We start from the raw sequence: 23802 nt of genomic DNA on the forward strand, positions 1-23802 counted from the left end.
ATAAACTTTCCATCATCGGCATTGATAACTTATGTACAGTGACCCGACAAAGTTAGCCCTGGCTCTCTTCTAAAATAAAGATGCATGTGCATTCGGACGGTTTGTTTCAATTTGGAGTTCAAACGTACAAGATCGTCCTTGATAACTCAATCAAAAGTGAGTGATTCACTCTTGTGGTAACCAAAGAAAGTCTGGATTTTTAAGCTACTCCATCAAGCCCCAGTGGCCTAATGGATAAGGCACTGGCCTCCTAAGCCAGGGATTGTGGGTTCAAGTCCCATCTGGGGTGCTTGTTGATTTCCCTTTCCAACAGTTTCTCATGGAAGGTTGATGGTGCAGGTGTAAACTGTTCTCCTTGTGTTGTTTCTTTGTAAATTAGTTCTTGCAAACCTCTACCCTTTACAACGATCCTTTCCATGTACTGAGAGAAGTGTTAACACGCAATTGTGTGGGGCCGACAAACATAGCATCTTAATTGTTTGCATCGTCATTTATGACCCAAATAACAAAGAGTATCTTTTCTAAGATATGGATATGCTTTCAACCACACAATATTGGCAAATATCAAAATCAAAAATTATAATTGAAAAATGTAAACGGTTTTTGAAACATTTTGGACAACGTTCTTTTTTTCATATCATGTTCTTTCTTACAAAACAAAATGAGTAATCTTTCAATTTTCACCCTGGCCACTGGGAATATTTTGGACTCAAACATCCTGTCATTCTAGAGCAGTTTTGCTTAATATCAGAGGTATGGTTACAAAGACTGACAACACCTCTGTACGCAGCTGTTAACACAGGATCTAGGAATCACAAAAGGTGATGTCACAGATGACCCTGCAGCCCCTGAATTCAGAAGAATTTTTTATATCGTCAATGTCTGTTCATTGCAGCAAATGTAAGTGCGCATTTCCTGAAGAAAAAAAAAACAAAAAAAAAAACAGGATGTTTGAGTCTAAAATGACCCAGCGTCCAGTGTATAAATTTCTCATTTTCATTTTTAATAAAGATTGTGATATGGTAAAATATTTATTGTCAAACATTATAATAAAACCTTAGAAACCTGTTGTAAGCAATCATTAATTTTCTGAAGAACTATCCCATTTCAATTTTTTTTTTTTATCAAATTTATGTCATAGCGGTGTACCCAGTCAGCTCCAGTGGCGCAATCGGTCAGCGCGCGGTACTTATAAAGCAGTAACTGTCGAGTGATGCCGAGGTTGTGAGTTCGACCCTCACCTGGAGCATTCTATTCTTGCCTTCGTTTTGTATTTTTTACTACTGAAGTCGTTGAATTGGTTCATGATCTAGTGTCAAGATTAAGAGAGAAATTTCAACGAGATATTTGTTGTTTAAATTTTTGTATTTTTTTAAATTGCCGCAGGTTGGACAAGTCTATTGAGTCCCACCGTAATCTGGTGTCATAATTGAAAGGGAAATGTGGAAGATATCTATTTAGTTTTTCAGGCTTCTGGCAGTCCAATAAACTTTCCATCATCGGCATTGATAACTTATGTACAGTGACCCGACAAAGTTAGCCCTGGCTCTCTTCTAAAATAAAGATGCATGTGCATTCGGACGGTTTGTTTCAATTTGGAGTTCAAACGTACAAGATCGTCCTTGATAACTCAATCAAAAGTGAGTGATTCACTCTTGTGGTAACCAAAGAAAGTCTGGATTTTTAAGCTACTCCATCAAGCCCCAGTGGCCTAATGGATAAGGCACTGGCCTCCTAAGCCAGGGATTGTGGGTTCAAGTCCCATCTGGGGTGCTTGTTGATTTCCCTTTCCAACAGTTTCTCATGGAAGGTTGATGGTGCAGGTGTAAACTGTTCTCCTTGTGTTGTTTCTTTGTAAATTAGTTCTTGCAAACCTCTACCCTTTACAACGATCCTTTCCATGTACTGAGAGAAGTGTTAACACGCAATTGTGTGGGGCCGACAAACATAGCATCTTAATTGTTTGCATCGTCATTTATGACCCAAATAACAAAGAGTATCTTTTCTAAGATATGGATATGCTTTCAACCACACAATATTGGCAAATATCAAAATCAAAAATTATAATTGAAAAATGTAAACGGTTTTTGAAACATTTTGGACAACGTTCTTTTTTTCATATCATGTTCTTTCTTACAAAACAAAATGAGTAATCTTTCAATTTTCACCCTGGCCACTGGGAATATTTTGGACTCAAACATCCTGTCATTCTAGAGCAGTTTTGCTTAATATCAGAGGTATGGTTACAAAGACTGACAACACCTCTGTACGCAGCTGTTAACACAGGATCTAGGAATCACAAAAGGTGATGTCACAGATGACCCTGCAGCCCCTGAATTCAGAAGAATTTTTTATATCGTCAATGTCTGTTCATTGCAGCAAATGTAAGTGCGCATTTCCTGAAGAAAAAAAAAACAAAAAAAAAAACAGGATGTTTGAGTCTAAAATGACCCAGCGTCCAGTGTATAAATTTCTCATTTTCATTTTTAATAAAGATTGTGATATGGTAAAATATTTATTGTCAAACATTATAATAAAACCTTAGAAACCTGTTGTAAGCAATCATTAATTTTCTGAAGAACTATCCCATTTCAATTTTTTTTTTTAATCAAATTTATGTCATAGCGGTGTACTCGGTCAGCGCGCGGTACTTATAAAGCAGTAACTGTCGAGTGATGCCGAGGTTGTGAGTTCGACCCTCACCTGGAGCATTCTATTCTTGCCTTCGTTTTGTATTTTTTACTACTGAAGTCGTTGAATCGGTTCATGATCTAGTGTCAAGATTAAGAGAGAAATTTCAACGAGATATTTGTTGTTTAAATTTTTGTATTTTTTTAAATTGCCGCAGGTTGGACAAGTCTATTGAGTCCCACCGTAATCTGGTGTCATAATTGAAAGGGAAATATGGAAGATATCTATTTAGTTTTTCAGGCTTCTGGCAGTCCAATAAACTTTCCATCATCGGCATTGATAACTTATGTACAGTGACCCGACAAAGTTAGCCCTGGCTCTCTTCTAAAATAAAGATGCATGTGCATTCGGACGGTTTGTTTCAATTTGGAGTTCAAACGTACAAGATCGTCCTTGATAACTCAATCAAAAGTGAGTGATTCACTCTTGTGGTAACCAAAGAAAGTCTGGATTTTTAAGCTACTCCATCAAGCCCCAGTGGCCTAATGGATAAGGCACTGGCCTCCTAAGCCAGGGATTGTGGGTTCAAGTCCCATCTGGGGTGCTTGTTGATTTCCCTTTCCAACAGTTTCTCGTTGATGGTGCAGGTGTAAACTGTTCTCCTTGTGTTGTTTCTTTGTAAATTAGTTCTTGCAAACCTCTACCCTTTACAACGATCCTTTCCATGTACTGAGAGAAGTGTTAACACGCAATTGTGTGGGGCCGACAAACATAGCATCTTAATTGTTTGCATCGTCATTTATGACCCAAATAACAAAGAGTATCTTTTCTAAGATATGGATATGCTTTCAACCACACAATATTGGCAAATATCAAAATCAAAAATTATAATTGAAAAATGTAAACGGTTTTTGAAACATTTTGGACAACGTTCTTTTTTTCATATCATGTTCTTTCTTACAAAACAAAATGAGTAATCTTTCAATTTTCACCCTGGCCACTGGGAATATTTTGGACTCAAACATCCTGTCGTTCTAGAGCAGTTTTGCTTAATATCAGAGGTATGGTTACAAAGACTGACAACACCTCTGTATGCAGCTGTTAACACAGGATCTAGGAATCACAAAAGGTGATGTCACAGATGACCCTGCAGCCCCTGAATTCAGAAGAATTTTTTATATCGTCAATGTCTGTTCATTGCAGCAAATGTAAGTGCGCATTTCCTGAAGAAAAAAAAAACAAAAAAAAAAAACAGGATGTTTGAGTCTAAAATGACCCAGCGTCCAGTGTATAAATTTCTCATTTTCATTTTTAATAAAGATTGTGATATGGTAAAATATTTATTGTCAAACATTATAATAAAACCTTAGAAACCTGTTGTAAGCAATCATTAATTTTCTGAAGAACTATCCCATTTCAATTTTTTTTTTTAATCAAATTTATGTCATAGCGGTGTACCCAGTCAGCTCCAGTGGCGCAATCGGTCAGCGCGCGGTACTTATAAAGCAGTAACTGTCGAGTGATGCCGAGGTTGTGAGTTCGACCCTCACCTGGAGCATTCTATTCTTGCCTTCGTTTTGTATTTTTTACTACTGAAGTCGTTGAATTGGTTCATGATCTAGTGTCAAGATTAAGAGAGAAATTTCAACGAGATATTTGTTGTTTAAATTTTTGTATTTTTTTAAATTGCCGCAGGTTGGACAAGTCTATTGAGTCCCACCGTAATCTGGTGTCATAATTGAAAGGGAAATGTGGAAGATATCTATTTAGTTTTTCAGGCTTCTGGCAGTCCAATAAACTTTCCATCATCGGCATTAATAACGTACAGTGACCCGACAAAGTTAGCCCTGGCTCTCTTCTAAAATAAAGATGCATGTGCATTCGGACGGTTTGTTTCAATTTGGAGTTCAAAAGTACAAGATCGTTCTTGATAACTCAATCAAAAGTGAGTGATTCACTCTTGTGGTAACCAAAGAAAGTCTGGATTTTTAAGCTACTCCATCAAGCCCCAGTGGCCTAATGGATAAGGCACTGGCCTCCTAAGCCAGGGATTGTGGGTTCAAGTCCCATCTGGGGTGCTTGTTGATTTCCCTTTCCAACAGTTTCTCATGGAAGGTTGATGGTGCAGGTGTAAACTGTTCTCCTTGTGTTGTTTCTTTGTAAATTAGTTCTTGCAAACCTCTACCCTTTACAACGATCCTTTCCATGTACTGAGAGAAGTGTTAACACGCAATTGTGTGGGGCCGACAAACATAGCATCTTAATTGTTTGCATCGTCATTTATGACCCAAATAACAAAGAGTATCTTTTCTAAGATATGGATATGCTTTCAACCACACAATATTGGCAAATATCAAAATCAAAAATTATAATTGAAAAATGTAAACGGTTTTTGAAACATTTTGGACAACGTTCTTTTTTTCATATCATGTTCTTTCTTACAAAACAAAATGAGTAATCTTTCAATTTTCACCCTGGCCACTGGGAATATTTTGGACTCAAACATCCTGTCGTTCTAGAGCAGTTTTGCTTAATATCAGAGGTATGGTTACAAAGACTGACAACACCTCTGTACGCAGCTGTTAACACAGGATCTAGGAATCACAAAAGGTGATGTCACAGATGACCCTGCAGCCCCTGAATTCAGAAGAATTTTTTATATCGTCAATGTCTGTTCATTGCAGCAAATGTAAGTGCGCATTTCCTGAAGAAAAAAAAAACAAAAAAAAAAACAGGATGTTTGAGTCTAAAATGACCCAGTGTCCAGTGTATAAATTTCTCATTTTCATTTTTAATAAAGATTGTGATATGGTAAAATATTTATTGTCAAACATTATAATAAAACCTTAGAAACCTGTTGTAAGCAATCATTAATTTTCTGAAGAACTATCCCATTTCAATTTTTTTTTTTAATCAAATTTATGTCATAGCGGTGTACCCAGTCAGCTCCAGTGGCGCAATCGGTCAGCGCGCGGTACTTATAAAGCAGTAACTGTCGAGTGATGCCGAGGTTGTGAGTTCGACCCTCACCTGGAGCATTCTATTCTTGCCTTCGTTTTGTATTTTTTACTACTGAAGTCGTTGAATCGGTTCATGATCTAGTGTCAAGATTAAGAGAGAAATTTCAACGAGATATTTGTTGTTTAAATTTTTGTATTTTTTTAAATTGCCGCAGGTTGGACAAGTCTATTGAGTCCCACCGTAATCTGGTGTCATAATTGAAAGGGAAATGTGGAAGATATCTATTTAGTTTTTCAGGCTTCTGGCAGTCCAATAAACTTTCCATCATCGGCATTGATAACTTATGTACAGTGACCCGACAAAGTTAGCCCTGGCTCTCTTCTAAAATAAAGATGCATGTGCATTCGGACGGTTTGTTTCAATTTGGAGTTCAAACGTACAAGATCGTCCTTGATAACTCAATCAAAAGTGAGTGATTCACTCTTGTGGTAACCAAAGAAAGTCTGGATTTTTAAGCTACTCCATCAAGCCCCAGTGGCCTAATGGATAAGGCACTGGCCTCCTAAGCCAGGGATTGTGGGTTCAAGTCCCATCTGGGGTGCTTGTTGATTTCCCTTTCCAACAGTTTCTCATGGAAGGTTGATGGTGCAGGTGTAAACTGTTCTCCTTGTGTTGTTTCTTTGTAAATTAGTTCTTGCAAACCTCTACCCTTTACAACGATCCTTTCCATGTACTGAGAGAAGTGTTAACACGCAATTGTGTGGGGCCGACAAACATAGCATCTTAATTGTTTGCATCGTCATTTATGACCCAAATAACAAAGAGTATCTTTTCTAAGATATGGATATGCTTTCAACCACACAATATTGGCAAATATCAAAATCAAAAATTATAATTGAAAAATGTAAACGGTTTTTGAAACATTTTGGACGTTCTTTTTTTCATATCATGTTCTTTCTTACAAAACAAAATGAGTAATCTTTCAATTTTCACCCTGGCCACTGGGAATATTTTGGACTCAAACATCCTGTCATTCTAGAGCAGTTTTGCTTAATATCAGAGGTATGGTTACAAAGACTGACAACTAGTGTTGAGCGATACCGTCCGATACTTGAAAGTATCGGTATCGGAAAGTATCGGCCGATACCGTCACAGTATCGGAATCCAATCCGATACCGATACCCGATACCAATACAAGTCAATGGGACTCATGTATCGGACGGTATTCCTGATGGTTCCCAGGGTCTGAAGGAGAGGAAACTCTCCTTCAGGCCCTGGGAACCATATAAATGTGTAAAAGAAAGAATTAAAATAAAAAATATCGCTATACTCACCTGTCCGACGCAGCCGGGACTTCAGCGAGGGAACCGGCAGCGTTGTTTGTTTAAAAATCGCGCTATTACTTGGTTACGTGAATTCCCGGCTTGTGATTGGTCAGGTCGGCCATGTTGCCGGGACGCGGACCAATCACAGCAAGCCGTGACGAAATTACGTCACGGCTTGCTGTGATTGGTCCGCGTCCCGGCAATATGGCCGCCCTGACCAATCACAAGCCGGGACGTCACGGGAGGCTGGACACGCGCTCATTTTAAAATGGGCGCGTGTCCAGCCTCCCGTGACGTCACGGCTTGTGATTGGTTGCGCCGCGATCAACCAATCACAAGCCGGGAGGCTGGACGCGCTCATTTTGAAATGGGCGCGTGTCCAGCCTCCCGTGACGTCACGGCTTGTGATTGGTTGCGCCGCGATCAACCAATCACAAGCCGGGAGGCTGGACGCGCTCATTTTGAAATGGGCGCGTGTCCAGCCTCCCGTGACGTCACGGCTTGTGATTGGTTGCGCCGCGATCAACCAATCACAAGCCGGGAGGCTGGACGCGCTCATTTTGAAATGGGCGCGTGTCCAGCCTCCCGTGACGTCACGGCTTGTGATTGGTTGCGCCGCGATCAACCAATCACAAGCCGGGAGGCTGGACGCGCTCATTTTGAAATGAGCGCGTTTCCAGCCTCCCGTGACGTCACGGCTTGTGATTGGTTAATGGCGGCCATGTTGCCGGGACGCGGACCAATCACAGCAAGCCGTGACGTATTTTCGTCACGGCTTGCTGTGATTGGTCCGCGGCCCGGCAACATGGCCGCCCTGACCAATCACAAGCCGGGACTTCGCGTAACCATGTAAAAGCGGGAATTTTAAACAAACAACGCTGCCGGTTCCTGCGCTGAGGTCCCGGCTGCGTCGGACAGGTGAGTATAGCGATATTTTTTATTTTAATTCTCTATTTTACACATTTTAACATTAATGTTGTTCCGATACCCGATACCCGATACCACAAGAGTATCGGAATCCCGGTATCGGAATTCCGATACAGCAAGTATCGGCCGATACCCGATACTTGCAGCATCGGAATGCTCAACACTACTGACAACACCTCTGTACGCAGCTGTTAACACAGGATCTAGGAATCACAAAAGGTGATGTCACAGATGACCCTGCAGCCCCTGAATTCAGAAGAATTTTTTATATCGTCAATGTCTGTTCATTGCAGCAAATGTAAGTGCGCATTTCCTGAAGAAAAAAAAAACAAAAAAAAAAACAGGATGTTTGAGTCTAAAATGACCCAGCGTCCAGTGTATAAATTTCTCATTTTCATTTTTAATAAAGATTGTGATATGGTAAAATATTTATTGTCAAACATTATAATAAAACCTTAGAAACCTGTTGTAAGCAATCATTAATTTTCTGAAGAACTATCCCATTTCAATTTTTTTTTTTTATCAAATTTATGTCATAGCGGTGTACTCGGTCAGCGCGCGGTACTTATAAAGCAGTAACTGTCGAGTGATGCCGAGGTTGTGAGTTCGACCCTCACCTGGAGCATTCTATTCTTGCCTTCGTTTTGTATTTTTTACTACTGAAGTCGTTGAATCGGTTCATGATCTAGTGTCAAGATTAAGAGAGAAATTTCAACGAGATATTTGTTGTTTAAATTTTTGTATTTTTTTAAATTGCCGCAGGTTGGACAAGTCTATTGAGTCCCACCGTAATCTGGTGTCATAATTGAAAGGGAAATATGGAAGATATCTATTTAGTTTTTCAGGCTTCTGGCAGTCCAATAAACTTTCCATCATCGGCATTGATAACTTATGTACAGTGACCCGACAAAGTTAGCCCTGGCTCTCTTCTAAAATAAAGATGCATGTGCATTCGGACGGTTTGTTTCAATTTGGAGTTCAAACGTACAAGATCGTCCTTGATAACTCAATCAAAAGTGAGTGATTCACTCTTGTGGTAACCAAAGAAAGTCTGGATTTTTAAGCTACTCCATCAAGCCCCAGTGGCCTAATGGATAAGGCACTGGCCTCCTAAGCCAGGGATTGTGGGTTCAAGTCCCATCTGGGGTGCTTGTTGATTTCCCTTTCCAACAGTTTCTCATGGAAGGTTGATGGTGCAGGTGTAAACTGTTCTCCTTGTGTTGTTTCTTTGTAAATTAGTTCTTGCAAACCTCTACCCTTTACAACGATCCTTTCCATGTACTGAGAGAAGTGTTAACACGCAATTGTGTGGGGCCGACAAACATAGCATCTTAATTGTTTGCATCGTCATTTATGACCCAAATAACAAAGAGTATCTTTTCTAAGATATGGATATGCTTTCAACCACACAATATTGGCAAATATCAAAATCAAAAATTATAATTGAAAAATGTAAACGGTTTTTGAAACATTTTGGACAACGTTCTTTTTTTCATATCATGTTCTTTCTTACAAAACAAAATGAGTAATCTTTCAATTTTCACCCTGGCCACTGGGAATATTTTGGACTCAAACATCCTGTCATTCTAGAGCAGTTTTGCTTAATATCAGAGGTATGGTTACAAAGACTGACAACACCTCTGTACGCAGCTGTTAACACAGGATCTAGGAATCACAAAAGGTGATGTCACAGATGACCCTGCAGCCCCTGAATTCAGAAGAATTTTTTATATCGTCAATGTCTGTTCATTGCAGCAAATGTAAGTGCGCATTTCCTGAAGAAAAAAAAAACAAAAAAAAAAACAGGATGTTTGAGTCTAAAATGACCCAGCGTCCAGTGTATAAATTTCTCATTTTCATTTTTAATAAAGATTGTGATATGGTAAAATATTTATTGTCAAACATTATAATAAAACCTTAGAAACCTGTTGTAAGCAATCATTAATTTTCTGAAGAACTATCCCATTTCAATTTTTTTTTTTAATCAAATTTATGTCATAGCGGTGTACTCGGTCAGCGCGCGGTACTTATAAAGCAGTAACTGTCGAGTGATGCCGAGGTTGTGAGTTCGACCCTCACCTGGAGCATTCTATTCTTGCCTTCGTTTTGTATTTTTTACTACTGAAGTCGTTGAATCGGTTCATGATCTAGTGTCAAGATTAAGAGAGAAATTTCAACGAGATATTTGTTGTTTAAATTTTTGTATTTTTTTAAATTGCCGCAGGTTGGACAAGTCTATTGAGTCCCACCGTAATCTGGTGTCATAATTGAAAGGGAAATATGGAAGATATCTATTTAGTTTTTCAGGCTTCTGGCAGTCCAATAAACTTTCCATCATCGGCATTGATAACTTATGTACAGTGACCCGACAAAGTTAGCCCTGGCTCTCTTCTAAAATAAAGATGCATGTGCATTCGGACGGTTTGTTTCAATTTGGAGTTCAAACGTACAAGATCGTCCTTGATAACTCAATCAAAAGTGAGTGATTCACTCTTGTGGTAACCAAAGAAAGTCTGGATTTTTAAGCTACTCCATCAAGCCCCAGTGGCCTAATGGATAAGGCACTGGCCTCCTAAGCCAGGGATTGTGGGTTCAAGTCCCATCTGGGGTGCTTGTTGATTTCCCTTTCCAACAGTTTCTCGTTGATGGTGCAGGTGTAAACTGTTCTCCTTGTGTTGTTTCTTTGTAAATTAGTTCTTGCAAACCTCTACCCTTTACAACGATCCTTTCCATGTACTGAGAGAAGTGTTAACACGCAATTGTGTGGGGCCGACAAACATAGCATCTTAATTGTTTGCATCGTCATTTATGACCCAAATAACAAAGAGTATCTTTTCTAAGATATGGATATGCTTTCAACCACACAATATTGGCAAATATCAAAATCAAAAATTATAATTGAAAAATGTAAACGGTTTTTGAAACATTTTGGACAACGTTCTTTTTTTCATATCATGTTCTTTCTTACAAAACAAAATGAGTAATCTTTCAATTTTCACCCTGGCCACTGGGAATATTTTGGACTCAAACATCCTGTCGTTCTAGAGCAGTTTTGCTTAATATCAGAGGTATGGTTACAAAGACTGACAACACCTCTGTATGCAGCTGTTAACACAGGATCTAGGAATCACAAAAGGTGATGTCACAGATGACCCTGCAGCCCCTGAATTCAGAAGAATTTTTTATATCGTCAATGTCTGTTCATTGCAGCAAATGTAAGTGCGCATTTCCTGAAGAAAAAAAAAACAAAAAAAAAAAACAGGATGTTTGAGTCTAAAATGACCCAGCGTCCAGTGTATAAATTTCTCATTTTCATTTTTAATAAAGATTGTGATATGGTAAAATATTTATTGTCAAACATTATAATAAAACCTTAGAAACCTGTTGTAAGCAATCATTAATTTTCTGAAGAACTATCCCATTTCAATTTTTTTTTTTAATCAAATTTATGTCATAGCGGTGTACCCAGTCAGCTCCAGTGGCGCAATCGGTCAGCGCGCGGTACTTATAAAGCAGTAACTGTCGAGTGATGCCGAGGTTGTGAGTTCGACCCTCACCTGGAGCATTCTATTCTTGCCTTCGTTTTGTATTTTTTACTACTGAAGTCGTTGAATTGGTTCATGATCTAGTGTCAAGATTAAGAGAGAAATTTCAACGAGATATTTGTTGTTTAAATTTTTGTATTTTTTTAAATTGCCGCAGGTTGGACAAGTCTATTGAGTCCCACCGTAATCTGGTGTCATAATTGAAAGGGAAATGTGGAAGATATCTATTTAGTTTTTCAGGCTTCTGGCAGTCCAATAAACTTTCCATCATCGGCATTAATAACGTACAGTGACCCGACAAAGTTAGCCCTGGCTCTCTTCTAAAATAAAGATGCATGTGCATTCGGACGGTTTGTTTCAATTTGGAGTTCAAAAGTACAAGATCGTTCTTGATAACTCAATCAAAAGTGAGTGATTCACTCTTGTGGTAACCAAAGAAAGTCTGGATTTTTAAGCTACTCCATCAAGCCCCAGTGGCCTAATGGATAAGGCACTGGCCTCCTAAGCCAGGGATTGTGGGTTCAAGTCCCATCTGGGGTGCTTGTTGATTTCCCTTTCCAACAGTTTCTCATGGAAGGTTGATGGTGCAGGTGTAAACTGTTCTCCTTGTGTTGTTTCTTTGTAAATTAGTTCTTGCAAACCTCTACCCTTTACAACGATCCTTTCCATGTACTGAGAGAAGTGTTAACACGCAATTGTGTGGGGCCGACAAACATAGCATCTTAATTGTTTGCATCGTCATTTATGACCCAAATAACAAAGAGTATCTTTTCTAAGATATGGATATGCTTTCAACCACACAATATTGGCAAATATCAAAATCAAAAATTATAATTGAAAAATGTAAACGGTTTTTGAAACATTTTGGACAACGTTCTTTTTTTCATATCATGTTCTTTCTTACAAAACAAAATGAGTAATCTTTCAATTTTCACCCTGGCCACTGGGAATATTTTGGACTCAAACATCCTGTCGTTCTAGAGCAGTTTTGCTTAATATCAGAGGTATGGTTACAAAGACTGACAACACCTCTGTACGCAGCTGTTAACACAGGATCTAGGAATCACAAAAGGTGATGTCACAGATGACCCTGCAGCCCCTGAATTCAGAAGAATTTTTTATATCGTCAATGTCTGTTCATTGCAGCAAATGTAAGTGCGCATTTCCTGAAGAAAAAAAAAACAAAAAAAAAAACAGGATGTTTGAGTCTAAAATGACCCAGTGTCCAGTGTATAAATTTCTCATTTTCATTTTTAATAAAGATTGTGATATGGTAAAATATTTATTGTCAAACATTATAATAAAACCTTAGAAACCTGTTGTAAGCAATCATTAATTTTCTGAAGAACTATCCCATTTCAATTTTTTTTTTTAATCAAATTTATGTCATAGCGGTGTACCCAGTCAGCTCCAGTGGCGCAATCGGTCAGCGCGCGGTACTTATAAAGCAGTAACTGTCGAGTGATGCCGAGGTTGTGAGTTCGACCCTCACCTGGAGCATTCTATTCTTGCCTTCGTTTTGTATTTTTTACTACTGAAGTCGTTGAATCGGTTCATGATCTAGTGTCAAGATTAAGAGAGAAATTTCAACGAGATATTTGTTGTTTAAATTTTTGTATTTTTTTAAATTGCCGCAGGTTGGACAAGTCTATTGAGTCCCACCGTAATCTGGTGTCATAATTGAAAGGGAAATGTGGAAGATATCTATTTAGTTTTTCAGGCTTCTGGCAGTCCAATAAACTTTCCATCATCGGCATTGATAACTTATGTACAGTGACCCGACAAAGTTAGCCCTGGCTCTCTTCTAAAATAAAGATGCATGTGCATTCGGACGGTTTGTTTCAATTTGGAGTTCAAACGTACAAGATCGTCCTTGATAACTCAATCAAAAGTGAGTGATTCACTCTTGTGGTAACCAAAGAAAGTCTGGATTTTTAAGCTACTCCATCAAGCCCCAGTGGCCTAATGGATAAGGCACTGGCCTCCTAAGCCAGGGATTGTGGGTTCAAGTCCCATCTGGGGTGCTTGTTGATTTCCCTTTCCAACAGTTTCTCATGGAAGGTTGATGGTGCAGGTGTAAACTGTTCTCCTTGTGTTGTTTCTTTGTAAATTAGTTCTTGCAAACCTCTACCCTTTACAACGATCCTTTCCATGTACTGAGAGAAGTGTTAACACGCAATTGTGTGGGGCCGACAAACATAGCATCTTAATTGTTTGCATCGTCATTTATGACCCAAATAACAAAGAGTATCTTTTCTAAGATATGGATATGCTTTCAACCACACAATATTGGCAAATATCAAAATCAAAAATTATAATTGAAAAATGTAAACGGTTTTTGAAACATTTTGGACGTTCTTTTTTTCATATCATGTTCTTTCTTACAAAACAAAATGAGTAATCTTTCAATTTTCACCCTGGCCACTGGGAATATTTTGGACTCAAACATCCTGTCATTCTAGAGCAGTTTTGCTTAATATCAGAGGTATGGTTACAAAGACTGACAACTAGTGTTGAGCGATACCGTCCGATACTTGAAAGTATCGGTATCGGAAAGTATCGGCCGATACCGTCACAGTATCGGAATCCAATCCGATACCGATACCCGATACCAATACAAGTCAATGGGACTCATGTATCGGACGGTATTCCTGATGGTTCCCAGGGTCTGAAGGAGAGGAAACTCTCCTTCAGGCCCTGGGAACCATATAAATGTGTAAAAGAAAGAATTAAAATAAAAAATATCGCTATACTCACCTGTCCGACGCAGCCGGGACTTCAGCGAGGGAACCGGCAGCGTTGTTTGTTTAAAAATCGCGCTATTACTTGGTTACGTGAATTCCCGGCTTGTGATTGGTCAGGTCGGCCATGTTGCCGGGACGCGGACCAATCACAGCAAGCCGTGACGAAATTACGTCACGGCTTGCTGTGATTGGTCCGCGTCCCGGCAATATGGCCGCCCTGACCAATCACAAGCCGGGACGTCACGGGAGGCTGGACACGCGCTCATTTTAAAATGGGCGCGTGTCCAGCCTCCCGTGACGTCACGGCTTGTGATTGGTTGCGCCGCGATCAACCAATCACAAGCCGGGAGGCTGGACGCGCTCATTTTGAAATGGGCGCGTGTCCAGCCTCCCGTGACGTCACGGCTTGTGATTGGTTGCGCCGCGATCAACCAATCACAAGCCGGGAGGCTGGACGCGCTCATTTTGAAATGGGCGCGTGTCCAGCCTCCCGTGACGTCACGGCTTGTGATTGGTTGCGCCGCGATCAACCAATCACAAGCCGGGAGGCTGGACGCGCTCATTTTGAAATGGGCGCGTGTCCAGCCTCCCGTGACGTCACGGCTTGTGATTGGTTGCGCCGCGATCAACCAATCACAAGCCGGGAGGCTGGACGCGCTCATTTTGAAATGAGCGCGTTTCCAGCCTCCCGTGACGTCACGGCTTGTGATTGGTTAATGGCGGCCATGTTGCCGGGACGCGGACCAATCACAGCAAGCCGTGACGTATTTTCGTCACGGCTTGCTGTGATTGGTCCGCGGCCCGGCAACATGGCCGCCCTGACCAATCACAAGCCGGGACTTCGCGTAACCATGTAAAAGCGGGAATTTTAAACAAACAACGCTGCCGGTTCCTGCGCTGAGGTCCCGGCTGCGTCGGACAGGTGAGTATAGCGATATTTTTTATTTTAATTCTCTATTTTACACATTTTAACATTAATGTTGTTCCGATACCCGATACCCGATACCACAAGAGTATCGGAATCCCGGTATCGGAATTCCGATACAGCAAGTATCGGCCGATACCCGATACTTGCAGCATCGGAATGCTCAACACTACTGACAACACCTCTGTACGCAGCTGTTAACACAGGATCTAGGAATCACAAAAGGTGATGTCACAGATGACCCTGCAGCCCCTGAATTCAGAAGAATTTTTTATATCGTCAATGTCTGTTCATTGCAGCAAATGTAAGTGCGCATTTCCTGAAGAAAAAAAAAACAAAAAAAAAAACAGGATGTTTGAGTCTAAAATGACCCAGCGTCCAGTGTATAAATTTCTCATTTTCATTTTTAATAAAGATTGTGATATGGTAAAATATTTATTGTCAAACATTATAATAAAACCTTAGAAACCTGTTGTAAGCAATCATTAATTTTCTGAAGAACTATCCCATTTCAATTTTTTTTTTTTATCAAATTTATGTCATAGCGGTGTACTCGGTCAGCGCGCGGTACTTATAAAGCAGTAACTGTCGAGTGATGCCGAGGTTGTGAGTTCGACCCTCACCTGGAGCATTCTATTCTTGCCTTCGTTTTGTATTTTTTACTACTGAAGTCGTTGAATCGGTTCATGATCTAGTGTCAAGATTAAGAGAGAAATTTCAACGAGATATTTGTTGTTTAAATTTTTGTATTTTTTTAAATTGCCGCAGGTTGGACAAGTCTATTGAGTCCCACCGTAATCTGGTGTCATAATTGAAAGGGAAATATGGAAGATATCTATTTAGTTTTTCAGGCTTCTGGCAGTCCAATAAACTTTCCATCATCGGCATTGATAACTTATGTACAGTGACCCGACAAAGTTAGCCCTGGCTCTCTTCTAAAATAAAGATGCATGTGCATTCGGACGGTTTGTTTCAATTTGGAGTTCAAACGTACAAGATCGTCCTTGATAACTCAATCAAAAGTGAGTGATTCACTCTTGTGGTAACCAAAGAAAGTCTGGATTTTTAAGCTACTCCATCAAGCCCCAGTGGCCTAATGGATAAGGCACTGGCCTCCTAAGCCAGGGATTGTGGGTTCAAGTCCCATCTGGGGTGCTTGTTGATTTCCCTTTCCAACAGTTTCTCATGGAAGGTTGATGGTGCAGGTGTAAACTGTTCTCCTTGTGTTGTTTCTTTGTAAATTAGTTCTTGCAAACCTCTACCCTTTACAACGATCCTTTCCATGTACTGAGAGAAGTGTTAACACGCAATTGTGTGGGGCCGACAAACATAGCATCTTAATTGTTTGCATCGTCATTTATGACCCAAATAACAAAGAGTATCTTTTCTAAGATATGGATATGCTTTCAACCACACAATATTGGCAAATATCAAAATCAAAAATTATAATTGAAAAATGTAAACGGTTTTTGAAACATTTTGGACAACGTTCTTTTTTTCATATCATGTTCTTTCTTACAAAACAAAATGAGTAATCTTTCAATTTTCACCCTGGCCACTGGGAATATTTTGGACTCAAACATCCTGTCATTCTAGAGCAGTTTTGCTTAATATCAGAGGTATGGTTACAAAGACTGACAACACCTCTGTACGCAGCTGTTAACACAGGATCTAGGAATCACAAAAGGTGATGTCACAGATGACCCTGCAGCCCCTGAATTCAGAAGAATTTTTTATATCGTCAATGTCTGTTCATTGCAGCAAATGTAAGTGCGCATTTCCTGAAGAAAAAAAAAACAAAAAAAAAAACAGGATGTTTGAGTCTAAAATGACCCAGCGTCCAGTGTATAAATTTCTCATTTTCATTTTTAATAAAGATTGTGATATGGTAAAATATTTATTGTCAAACATTATAATAAAACCTTAGAAACCTGTTGTAAGCAATCATTAATTTTCTGAAGAACTATCCCATTTCAATTTTTTTTTTTAATCAAATTTATGTCATAGCGGTGTACTCGGTCAGCGCGCGGTACTTATAAAGCAGTAACTGTCGAGTGATGCCGAGGTTGTGAGTTCGACCCTCACCTGGAGCATTCTATTCTTGCCTTCGTTTTGTATTTTTTACTACTGAAGTCGTTGAATCGGTTCATGATCTAGTGTCAAGATTAAGAGAGAAATTTCAACGAGATATTTGTTGTTTAAATTTTTGTATTTTTTTAAATTGCCGCAGGTTGGACAAGTCTATTGAGTCCCACCGTAATCTGGTGTCATAATTGAAAGGGAAATATGGAAGATATCTATTTAGTTTTTCAGGCTTCTGGCAGTCCAATAAACTTTCCATCATCGGCATTGATAACTTATGTACAGTGACCCGACAAAGTTAGCCCTGGCTCTCTTCTAAAATAAAGATGCATGTGCATTCGGACGGTTTGTTTCAATTTGGAGTTCAAACGTACAAGATCGTCCTTGATAACTCAATCAAAAGTGAGTGATTCACTCTTGTGGTAACCAAAGAAAGTCTGGATTTTTAAGCTACTCCATCAAGCCCCAGTGGCCTAATGGATAAGGCACTGGCCTCCTAAGCCAGGGATTGTGGGTTCAAGTCCCATCTGGGGTGCTTGTTGATTTCCCTTTCCAACAGTTTCTCGTTGATGGTGCAGGTGTAAACTGTTCTCCTTGTGTTGTTTCTTTGTAAATTAGTTCTTGCAAACCTCTACCCTTTACAACGATCCTTTCCATGTACTGAGAGAAGTGTTAACACGCAATTGTGTGGGGCCGACAAACATAGCATCTTAATTGTTTGCATCATCATTTATGACCCAAATAACAAAGAGTATCTTTTCTAAGATATGGATATGCTTTCAACCACACAATATTGGCAAATATCAAAATCAAAAATTATAATTGAAAAATGTAAACGGTTTTTGAAACATTTTGGACAACGTTCTTTTTTTCATATCATGTTCTTTCTTACAAAACAAAATGAGTAATCTTTCAATTTTCACCCTGGCCACTGGGAATATTTTGGACTCAAACATCCTGTCGTTCTAGAGCAGTTTTGCTTAATATCAGAGGTATGGTTACAAAGACTGACAACACCTCTTTACGCAGCTGTTAACACAGGATCTAGGAATCACAAAAGGTGATGTCACAGATGACCCTGCAGCCCCTGAATTCAGAAGAATTTTTTATATCGTCAATGTCTGTTCATTGCAGCAAATGTAAGTGCGCATTTCCTGAAGAAAAAAAAAAAAAAAACAGGATGTTTGAGTCTAAAATGACCCAGCGTCCAGTGTATAAATTTCTCATTTTCATTTTTAATAAAGATTGTGATATGGTAAAATATATATTGTCAAACATTATAATAAAACCTTAGAAACCTGTTGTAAGCAATCATTAATTTTCTGAAGAACTATCCCATTTCAATTTTTTTTTTTAATCAAATTTATGTCATAGCGGTGTACCCAGTCAGCTCCAGTGGCGCAATCGGTCAGCGCGCGGTACTTATAAAGCAGTAACTGTCGAGTGATGCCGAGGTTGTGAGTTCGACCCTCACCTGGATCATTCTATTCTTGCCTTCGTTTTGTATTTTTTACTACTGAAGTCGTTGAATCGGTTCATGATCTAGTGTCAAGATTAAGAGAGAAATTTCAACGAGATATTTGTTGTTTAAATTTTTGTATTTTTTTAAATTGCCGCAGGTTGGACAAGTCTATTGAGTCCCACCGTAATCTGGTGTCATAATTGAAAGGGAAATGTGGAAGATATCTATTTAGTTTTTCAGGCTTCTGGCAGTCCAATAAACTTTCCATCATCGGCATTAATAACGTACAGTGACCCGACAAAGTTAGCCCTGGCTCTCTTCTAAAATAAAGATGCATGTGCATTCGGACGGTTTGTTTCAATTTGGAGTTCAAAAGTACAAGATCGTTCTTGATAACTCAATCAAAAGTGAGTGATTCACTCTTGTGGTAACCAAAGAAAGTCTGGATTTTTAAGCTACTTCATCAAGCCCCAGTGGCCTAATGGATAAGGCACTGGCCTCCTAAGCCAGGGATTGTGGGTTCAAGTCCCATCTGGGGTGCTTGTTGATTTCCCTTTCCAACAGTTTCTCATGGAAGGTTGATGGTGCAGGTGTAAACTGTTCTCCTTGTGTTGTTTCTTTGTAAATTAGTTCTTGCAAACCTCTACCCTTTACAACGATCCTTTCCATGTACTGAGAGAAGTGTTAACACGCAATTGTGTGGGGCCGACAAACATAGCATCTTAATTGTTTGCATCGTCATTTATGACCCAAATAACAAAGAGTATCTTTTCTAAGATATGGATATGCTTTCAACCACACAATATTGGCAAATATCAAAATCAAAAATTATAATTGAAAAATGTAAACGGTTTTTGAAACATTTTGGACAACGTTCTTTTTTTCATATCATGTTCTTTCTTACAAAACAAAATGAGTAATCTTTCAATTTTCACCCTGGCCACTGGGAATATTTTGGACTCAAACATCCTGTCGTTCTAGAGCAGTTTTGCTTAATATCAGAGGTATGGTTACAAAGACTGACAACACCTCTGTACGCAGCTGTTAACACAGGATCTAGGAATCACAAAAGGTGATGTCACAGATGACCCTGCAGCCCCTGAATTCAGAAGAATTTTTTATATCGTCAATGTCTGTTCATTGCAGCAAATGTAAGTGCGCATTTCCTGAAGAAAAAAAAAACAAAAAAAAAAACAGGATGTTTGAGTCTAAAATGACCCAGCGTCCAGTGTATAAATTTCTCATTTTCATTTTTAATAAAGATTGTGATATGGTAAAATATTTATTGTCAAACATTATAATAAAACCTTAGAAACCTGTTGTAAGCAATCATTAATTTTCTGAAGAACTATCCCATTTCAATTTTTTTTTTTAATCAAATTTATGTCATAGCGGTGTACCCAGTCAGCTCCAGTGGCGCAATCGGTCAGCGCGCGGTACTTATAAAGCAGTAACTGTCGAGTGATGCCGAGGTTGTGAGTTCGACCCTCACCTGGAGCATTCTATTCTTGCCTTCGTTTTGTATTTTTTACTACTGGAGTCATTGAATCGGTTCATGATCTAGTGTCAAGATTAAGAGAGAAATTTCAACGAGATATTTGTTGTTTAAATTTTTGTATTTTTTTAAATTGCCGCAGGTTGGACAAGTCTATTGAGTCCCACCGTAATCTGGTGTCATAATTGAAAGGGAAATGTGGAAGATATCTATTTAGTTTTTCAGGCTTCTGGCAGTCCAATAAACTTTCCATCATCGGCATTGATAACTTATGTACAGTGACCCGACAAAGTTAGCCCTGGCTCTCTTCTAAAATAAAGATGCATGTGCATTCGGACGGTTTGTTTCAATTTGGAGTTCAAACGTACAAGATCGTCCTTGATAACTCAATCAAAAGTGAGTGATTCACTCTTGTGGTAACCAAAGAAAGTCTGGATTTTTAAGCTACTCCATCAAGCCCCAGTGGCCTAATGGATAAGGCACTGGCCTCCTAAGCCAGGGATTGTGGGTTCAAGTCCCATCTGGGGTGCTTGTTGATTTCCCTTTCAAACAGTTTCTCATGGAAGGTTGATGGTGCAGGTGTAAACTGTTCTCCTTGTGTTGTTTCTTTGTAAATTAGTTCTTGCAAACCTCTACCCTTTACAACGATCCTTTCCATGTACTGAGAGAAGTGTTAACACGCAATTGTGTGGGGCCGACAAACATAGCATCTTAATTGTTTGCATCGTCATTTATGACCCAAATAACAAAGAGTATCTTTTCTAAGATATGGATATGCTTTCAACCACACAATATTGGCAAATATCAAAATCAAAAATTATAATTGAAAAATGTAAACGGTTTTTGAAACATTTTGGACAACGTTCTTTTTTTCATATCATGTTCTTTCTTACAAAACAAAATGAGTAATCTTTCAATTTTCACCCTGGCCACTGGGAATATTTTGGACTCAAACATCCTGTCGTTCTAGAGCAGTTTTGCTTAATATCAGAGGTATGGTTACAAAGACTGACAACACCTCTGTACGCAGCTGTTAACACAGGATCTAGGAATCACAAAAGGTGATGTCACAGATGACCCTGCAGCCCCTGAATTCAGAAGAATTTTTTATATCGTCAATGTCTGTTCATTGCAGCAAATGTAAGTGCGCATTTCCTGAAGAAAAAAAAAACAAAAAAAAAAACAGGATGTTTGAGTCTAAAATGACCCAGCGTCCAGTGTATAAATTTCTCATTTTCATTTTTAATAAAGATTGTGATATGGTAAAATATTTATTGTCAAACATTATAATAAAACCTTAGAAACCTGTTGTAAGCAATCATTAATTTTCTGAAGAACTATCCCATTTCAATTTTTTTTTTTAATCAAATTTATGTCATAGCGGTGTACCCAGTCAGCTCCAGTGGCGCAATCGGTCAGCGCGCGGTACTTATAAAGCAGTAACTGTCGAGTGATGCCGAGGTTGTGAGTTCGACCCTCACCTGGAGCATTCTATTCTTGCCTTCGTTTTGTATTTTTTACTACTGAAGTCGTTGAATCGGTTCATGATCTAGTGTCAAGATTAAGAGAGAAATTTCAACGAGATATTTGTTGTTTAAATTTTTGTATTTTTTTAAATTGCCGCAGGTTGGACAAGTCTATTGAGTCCCACCGTAATCTGGTGTCATAATTGAAAGGGAAATGTGGAAGATATCTATTTAGTTTTTCAGGCTTCTGGCAGTCCAATAAACTTTCCATCATCGGCATTGATAACTTATGTACAGTGACCCGACAAAGTTAGCCCTGGCTCTCTTCTAAAATAAAGATGCATGTGCATTCGGACGGTTTGTTTCAATTTGGAGTTCAAACGTACAAGATCGTCCTTGATAACTCAATCAAAAGTGAGTGATTCACTCTTGTGGTAACCAAAGAAAGTCTGGATTTTTAAGCTACTCCATCAAGCCCCAGTGGCCTAATGGATAAGGCACTGGCCTCCTAAGCCAGGGATTGTGGGTTCAAGTCCCATCTGGGGTGCTTGTTGATTTCCCTTTCCAACAGTTTCTCATGGAAGGTTGATGGTGCAGGTGTAAACTGTTCTCCTTGTGTTGTTTCTTTGTAAATTAGTTCTTGCAAACCTCTACCCTTTACAACGATCCTTTCCATGTACTGAGAGAAGTGTTAACACGCAATTGTGTGGGGCCGACAAACATAGCATCTTAATTGTTTGCATCATCATTTATGACCCAAATAACAAAGAGTATCTTTTCTAAGATATGGATATGCTTTCAACCACACAATATTGGCAAATATCAAAATCAAAAATTATAATTGAAAAATGTAAACGGTTTTTGAAACATTTTGGACAACGTTCTTTTTTTCATATCATGTTCTTTCTTACAAAACAAAATGAGTAATCTTTCAATTTTCACCCTGGCCACTGGGAATATTTTGGACTCAAACATCCTGTCGTTCTAGAGCAGTTTTGCTTAATATCAGAGGTATGGTTACAAAGACTGACAACACCTCTTTACGCAGCTGTTAACACAGGATCTAGGAATCACAAAAGGTGATGTCACAGATGACCCTGCAGCCCCTGAATTCAGAAGAATTTTTTATATCGTCAATGTCTGTTCATTGCAGCAAATGTAAGTGCGCATTTCCTGAAGAAAAAAAAAAAAAAACAGGATGTTTGAGTCTAAAATGACCCAGCGTCCAGTGTATAAATTTCTCATTTTCATTTTTAATAAAGATTGTGATATGGTAAAATATATATTGTCAAACATTATAATAAAACCTTAGAAACCTGTTGTAAGCAATCATTAATTTTCTGAAGAACTATCCCATTTCAATTTTTTTTTTTAATCAAATTTATGTCATAGCGGTGTACCCAGTCAGCTCCAGTGGCGCAATCGGTCAGCGCGCGGTACTTATAAAGCAGTAACTGTCGAGTGATGCCGAGGTTGTGAGTTCGACCCTCACCTGGATCATTCTATTCTTGCCTTCGTTTTGTATTTTTTACTACTGAAGTCGTTGAATCGGTTCATGATCTAGTGTCAAGATTAAGAGAGAAATTTCAACGAGATATTTGTTGTTTAAATTTTTGTATTTTTTTAAATTGCCGCAGGTTGGACAAGTCTATTGAGTCCCACCGTAATCTGGTGTCATAATTGAAAGGGAAATGTGGAAGATATCTATTTAGTTTTTCAGGCTTCTGGCAGTCCAATAAACTTTCCATCATCGGCATTAATAACGTACAGTGACCCGACAAAGTTAGCCCTGGCTCTCTTCTAAAATAAAGATGCATGTGCATTCGGACGGTTTGTTTCAATTTGGAGTTCAAAAGTACAAGATCGTTCTTGATAACTCAATCAAAAGTCAGTGATTCACTCTTGTGGTAACCAAAGAAAGTCTGGATTTTTAAGCTACTTCATCAAGCTCCAGTGGCCTAATGGATAAGGCACTGGCCTCCTAAGCCAGGGATTGTGGGTTCAAGTCCCATCTGGGGTGCTTGTTGATTTCCCTTTCCAACAGTTTCTCATGGAAGGTTGATGGTGCAGGTGTAAACTGTTCTCCTTGTGTTGTTTCTTTGTAAATTAGTTCTTGCAAACCTCTACCCTTTACAACGATCCTTTCCATGTACTGAGAGAAGTGTTAACACGCAATTGTGTGGGGCCGACAAACATAGCATCTTAATTGTTTGCATCGTCATTTATGACCCAAATAACA

The 23802-nt window shown here is 39.0% G+C and overlaps 24 non-coding genes across 24 annotated transcripts; all 24 read left to right on the forward strand.

The window, feature by feature from the left end:
- The first annotated feature begins 216 nt into the window (after positions 1–216).
- Positions 217–289, forward strand: TRNAR-CCU (transfer RNA arginine (anticodon CCU)). The gene has a single exon. It is a non-coding gene; the product is annotated as a tRNA-Arg (tRNA).
- An 867-nt stretch (positions 290–1156) lies between these two features.
- On the forward strand, positions 1157–1249 carry TRNAI-UAU (transfer RNA isoleucine (anticodon UAU)). Its single transcript is given in 2 exon segments — positions 1157–1194; positions 1214–1249. It is a non-coding gene; the product is annotated as a tRNA-Ile (tRNA).
- A 451-nt stretch (positions 1250–1700) lies between these two features.
- On the forward strand, positions 1701–1773 carry TRNAR-CCU (transfer RNA arginine (anticodon CCU)). Its single transcript has one exon. It is a non-coding gene; the product is annotated as a tRNA-Arg (tRNA).
- A 1389-nt stretch (positions 1774–3162) lies between these two features.
- Positions 3163–3235, forward strand: TRNAR-CCU (transfer RNA arginine (anticodon CCU)). Its single transcript has one exon. It is a non-coding gene; the product is annotated as a tRNA-Arg (tRNA).
- An 861-nt stretch (positions 3236–4096) lies between these two features.
- On the forward strand, positions 4097–4189 carry TRNAI-UAU (transfer RNA isoleucine (anticodon UAU)). Its single transcript is given in 2 exon segments — positions 4097–4134; positions 4154–4189. It is a non-coding gene; the product is annotated as a tRNA-Ile (tRNA).
- Positions 4190–4636: 447 nt separating this feature from the next.
- TRNAR-CCU (transfer RNA arginine (anticodon CCU)) lies at positions 4637–4709 on the forward strand. The gene has a single exon. It is a non-coding gene; the product is annotated as a tRNA-Arg (tRNA).
- Positions 4710–5576: 867 nt separating this feature from the next.
- Positions 5577–5669, forward strand: TRNAI-UAU (transfer RNA isoleucine (anticodon UAU)). Its single transcript is given in 2 exon segments — positions 5577–5614; positions 5634–5669. It is a non-coding gene; the product is annotated as a tRNA-Ile (tRNA).
- A 451-nt stretch (positions 5670–6120) lies between these two features.
- Positions 6121–6193, forward strand: TRNAR-CCU (transfer RNA arginine (anticodon CCU)). Its single transcript has one exon. It is a non-coding gene; the product is annotated as a tRNA-Arg (tRNA).
- A 2727-nt stretch (positions 6194–8920) lies between these two features.
- On the forward strand, positions 8921–8993 carry TRNAR-CCU (transfer RNA arginine (anticodon CCU)). The gene has a single exon. It is a non-coding gene; the product is annotated as a tRNA-Arg (tRNA).
- Positions 8994–10382: 1389 nt separating this feature from the next.
- Positions 10383–10455, forward strand: TRNAR-CCU (transfer RNA arginine (anticodon CCU)). The gene has a single exon. It is a non-coding gene; the product is annotated as a tRNA-Arg (tRNA).
- An 861-nt stretch (positions 10456–11316) lies between these two features.
- TRNAI-UAU (transfer RNA isoleucine (anticodon UAU)) lies at positions 11317–11409 on the forward strand. Its single transcript is given in 2 exon segments — positions 11317–11354; positions 11374–11409. It is a non-coding gene; the product is annotated as a tRNA-Ile (tRNA).
- Positions 11410–11856: 447 nt separating this feature from the next.
- On the forward strand, positions 11857–11929 carry TRNAR-CCU (transfer RNA arginine (anticodon CCU)). The gene has a single exon. It is a non-coding gene; the product is annotated as a tRNA-Arg (tRNA).
- Positions 11930–12796: 867 nt separating this feature from the next.
- On the forward strand, positions 12797–12889 carry TRNAI-UAU (transfer RNA isoleucine (anticodon UAU)). The gene is given in 2 exon segments: positions 12797–12834; positions 12854–12889. It is a non-coding gene; the product is annotated as a tRNA-Ile (tRNA).
- Positions 12890–13340: 451 nt separating this feature from the next.
- Positions 13341–13413, forward strand: TRNAR-CCU (transfer RNA arginine (anticodon CCU)). The gene has a single exon. It is a non-coding gene; the product is annotated as a tRNA-Arg (tRNA).
- A 2727-nt stretch (positions 13414–16140) lies between these two features.
- TRNAR-CCU (transfer RNA arginine (anticodon CCU)) lies at positions 16141–16213 on the forward strand. Its single transcript has one exon. It is a non-coding gene; the product is annotated as a tRNA-Arg (tRNA).
- Positions 16214–17602: 1389 nt separating this feature from the next.
- TRNAR-CCU (transfer RNA arginine (anticodon CCU)) lies at positions 17603–17675 on the forward strand. The gene has a single exon. It is a non-coding gene; the product is annotated as a tRNA-Arg (tRNA).
- Positions 17676–18529: 854 nt separating this feature from the next.
- TRNAI-UAU (transfer RNA isoleucine (anticodon UAU)) lies at positions 18530–18622 on the forward strand. The gene is given in 2 exon segments: positions 18530–18567; positions 18587–18622. It is a non-coding gene; the product is annotated as a tRNA-Ile (tRNA).
- Positions 18623–19069: 447 nt separating this feature from the next.
- On the forward strand, positions 19070–19142 carry TRNAR-CCU (transfer RNA arginine (anticodon CCU)). Its single transcript has one exon. It is a non-coding gene; the product is annotated as a tRNA-Arg (tRNA).
- Positions 19143–20009: 867 nt separating this feature from the next.
- On the forward strand, positions 20010–20102 carry TRNAI-UAU (transfer RNA isoleucine (anticodon UAU)). Its single transcript is given in 2 exon segments — positions 20010–20047; positions 20067–20102. It is a non-coding gene; the product is annotated as a tRNA-Ile (tRNA).
- A 451-nt stretch (positions 20103–20553) lies between these two features.
- Positions 20554–20626, forward strand: TRNAR-CCU (transfer RNA arginine (anticodon CCU)). The gene has a single exon. It is a non-coding gene; the product is annotated as a tRNA-Arg (tRNA).
- Positions 20627–21493: 867 nt separating this feature from the next.
- TRNAI-UAU (transfer RNA isoleucine (anticodon UAU)) lies at positions 21494–21586 on the forward strand. Its single transcript is given in 2 exon segments — positions 21494–21531; positions 21551–21586. It is a non-coding gene; the product is annotated as a tRNA-Ile (tRNA).
- A 451-nt stretch (positions 21587–22037) lies between these two features.
- On the forward strand, positions 22038–22110 carry TRNAR-CCU (transfer RNA arginine (anticodon CCU)). The gene has a single exon. It is a non-coding gene; the product is annotated as a tRNA-Arg (tRNA).
- An 860-nt stretch (positions 22111–22970) lies between these two features.
- Positions 22971–23063, forward strand: TRNAI-UAU (transfer RNA isoleucine (anticodon UAU)). The gene is given in 2 exon segments: positions 22971–23008; positions 23028–23063. It is a non-coding gene; the product is annotated as a tRNA-Ile (tRNA).
- A 447-nt stretch (positions 23064–23510) lies between these two features.
- Positions 23511–23583, forward strand: TRNAR-CCU (transfer RNA arginine (anticodon CCU)). The gene has a single exon. It is a non-coding gene; the product is annotated as a tRNA-Arg (tRNA).
- Positions 23584–23802: the final 219 nt, after the last annotated feature.

Source organism: Ranitomeya variabilis, chromosome 5 (assembly GCF_051348905.1).
Source record: "Ranitomeya variabilis isolate aRanVar5 chromosome 5, aRanVar5.hap1, whole genome shotgun sequence".
Lineage (NCBI taxonomy): Eukaryota > Metazoa > Chordata > Amphibia > Anura > Dendrobatidae > Ranitomeya > Ranitomeya variabilis.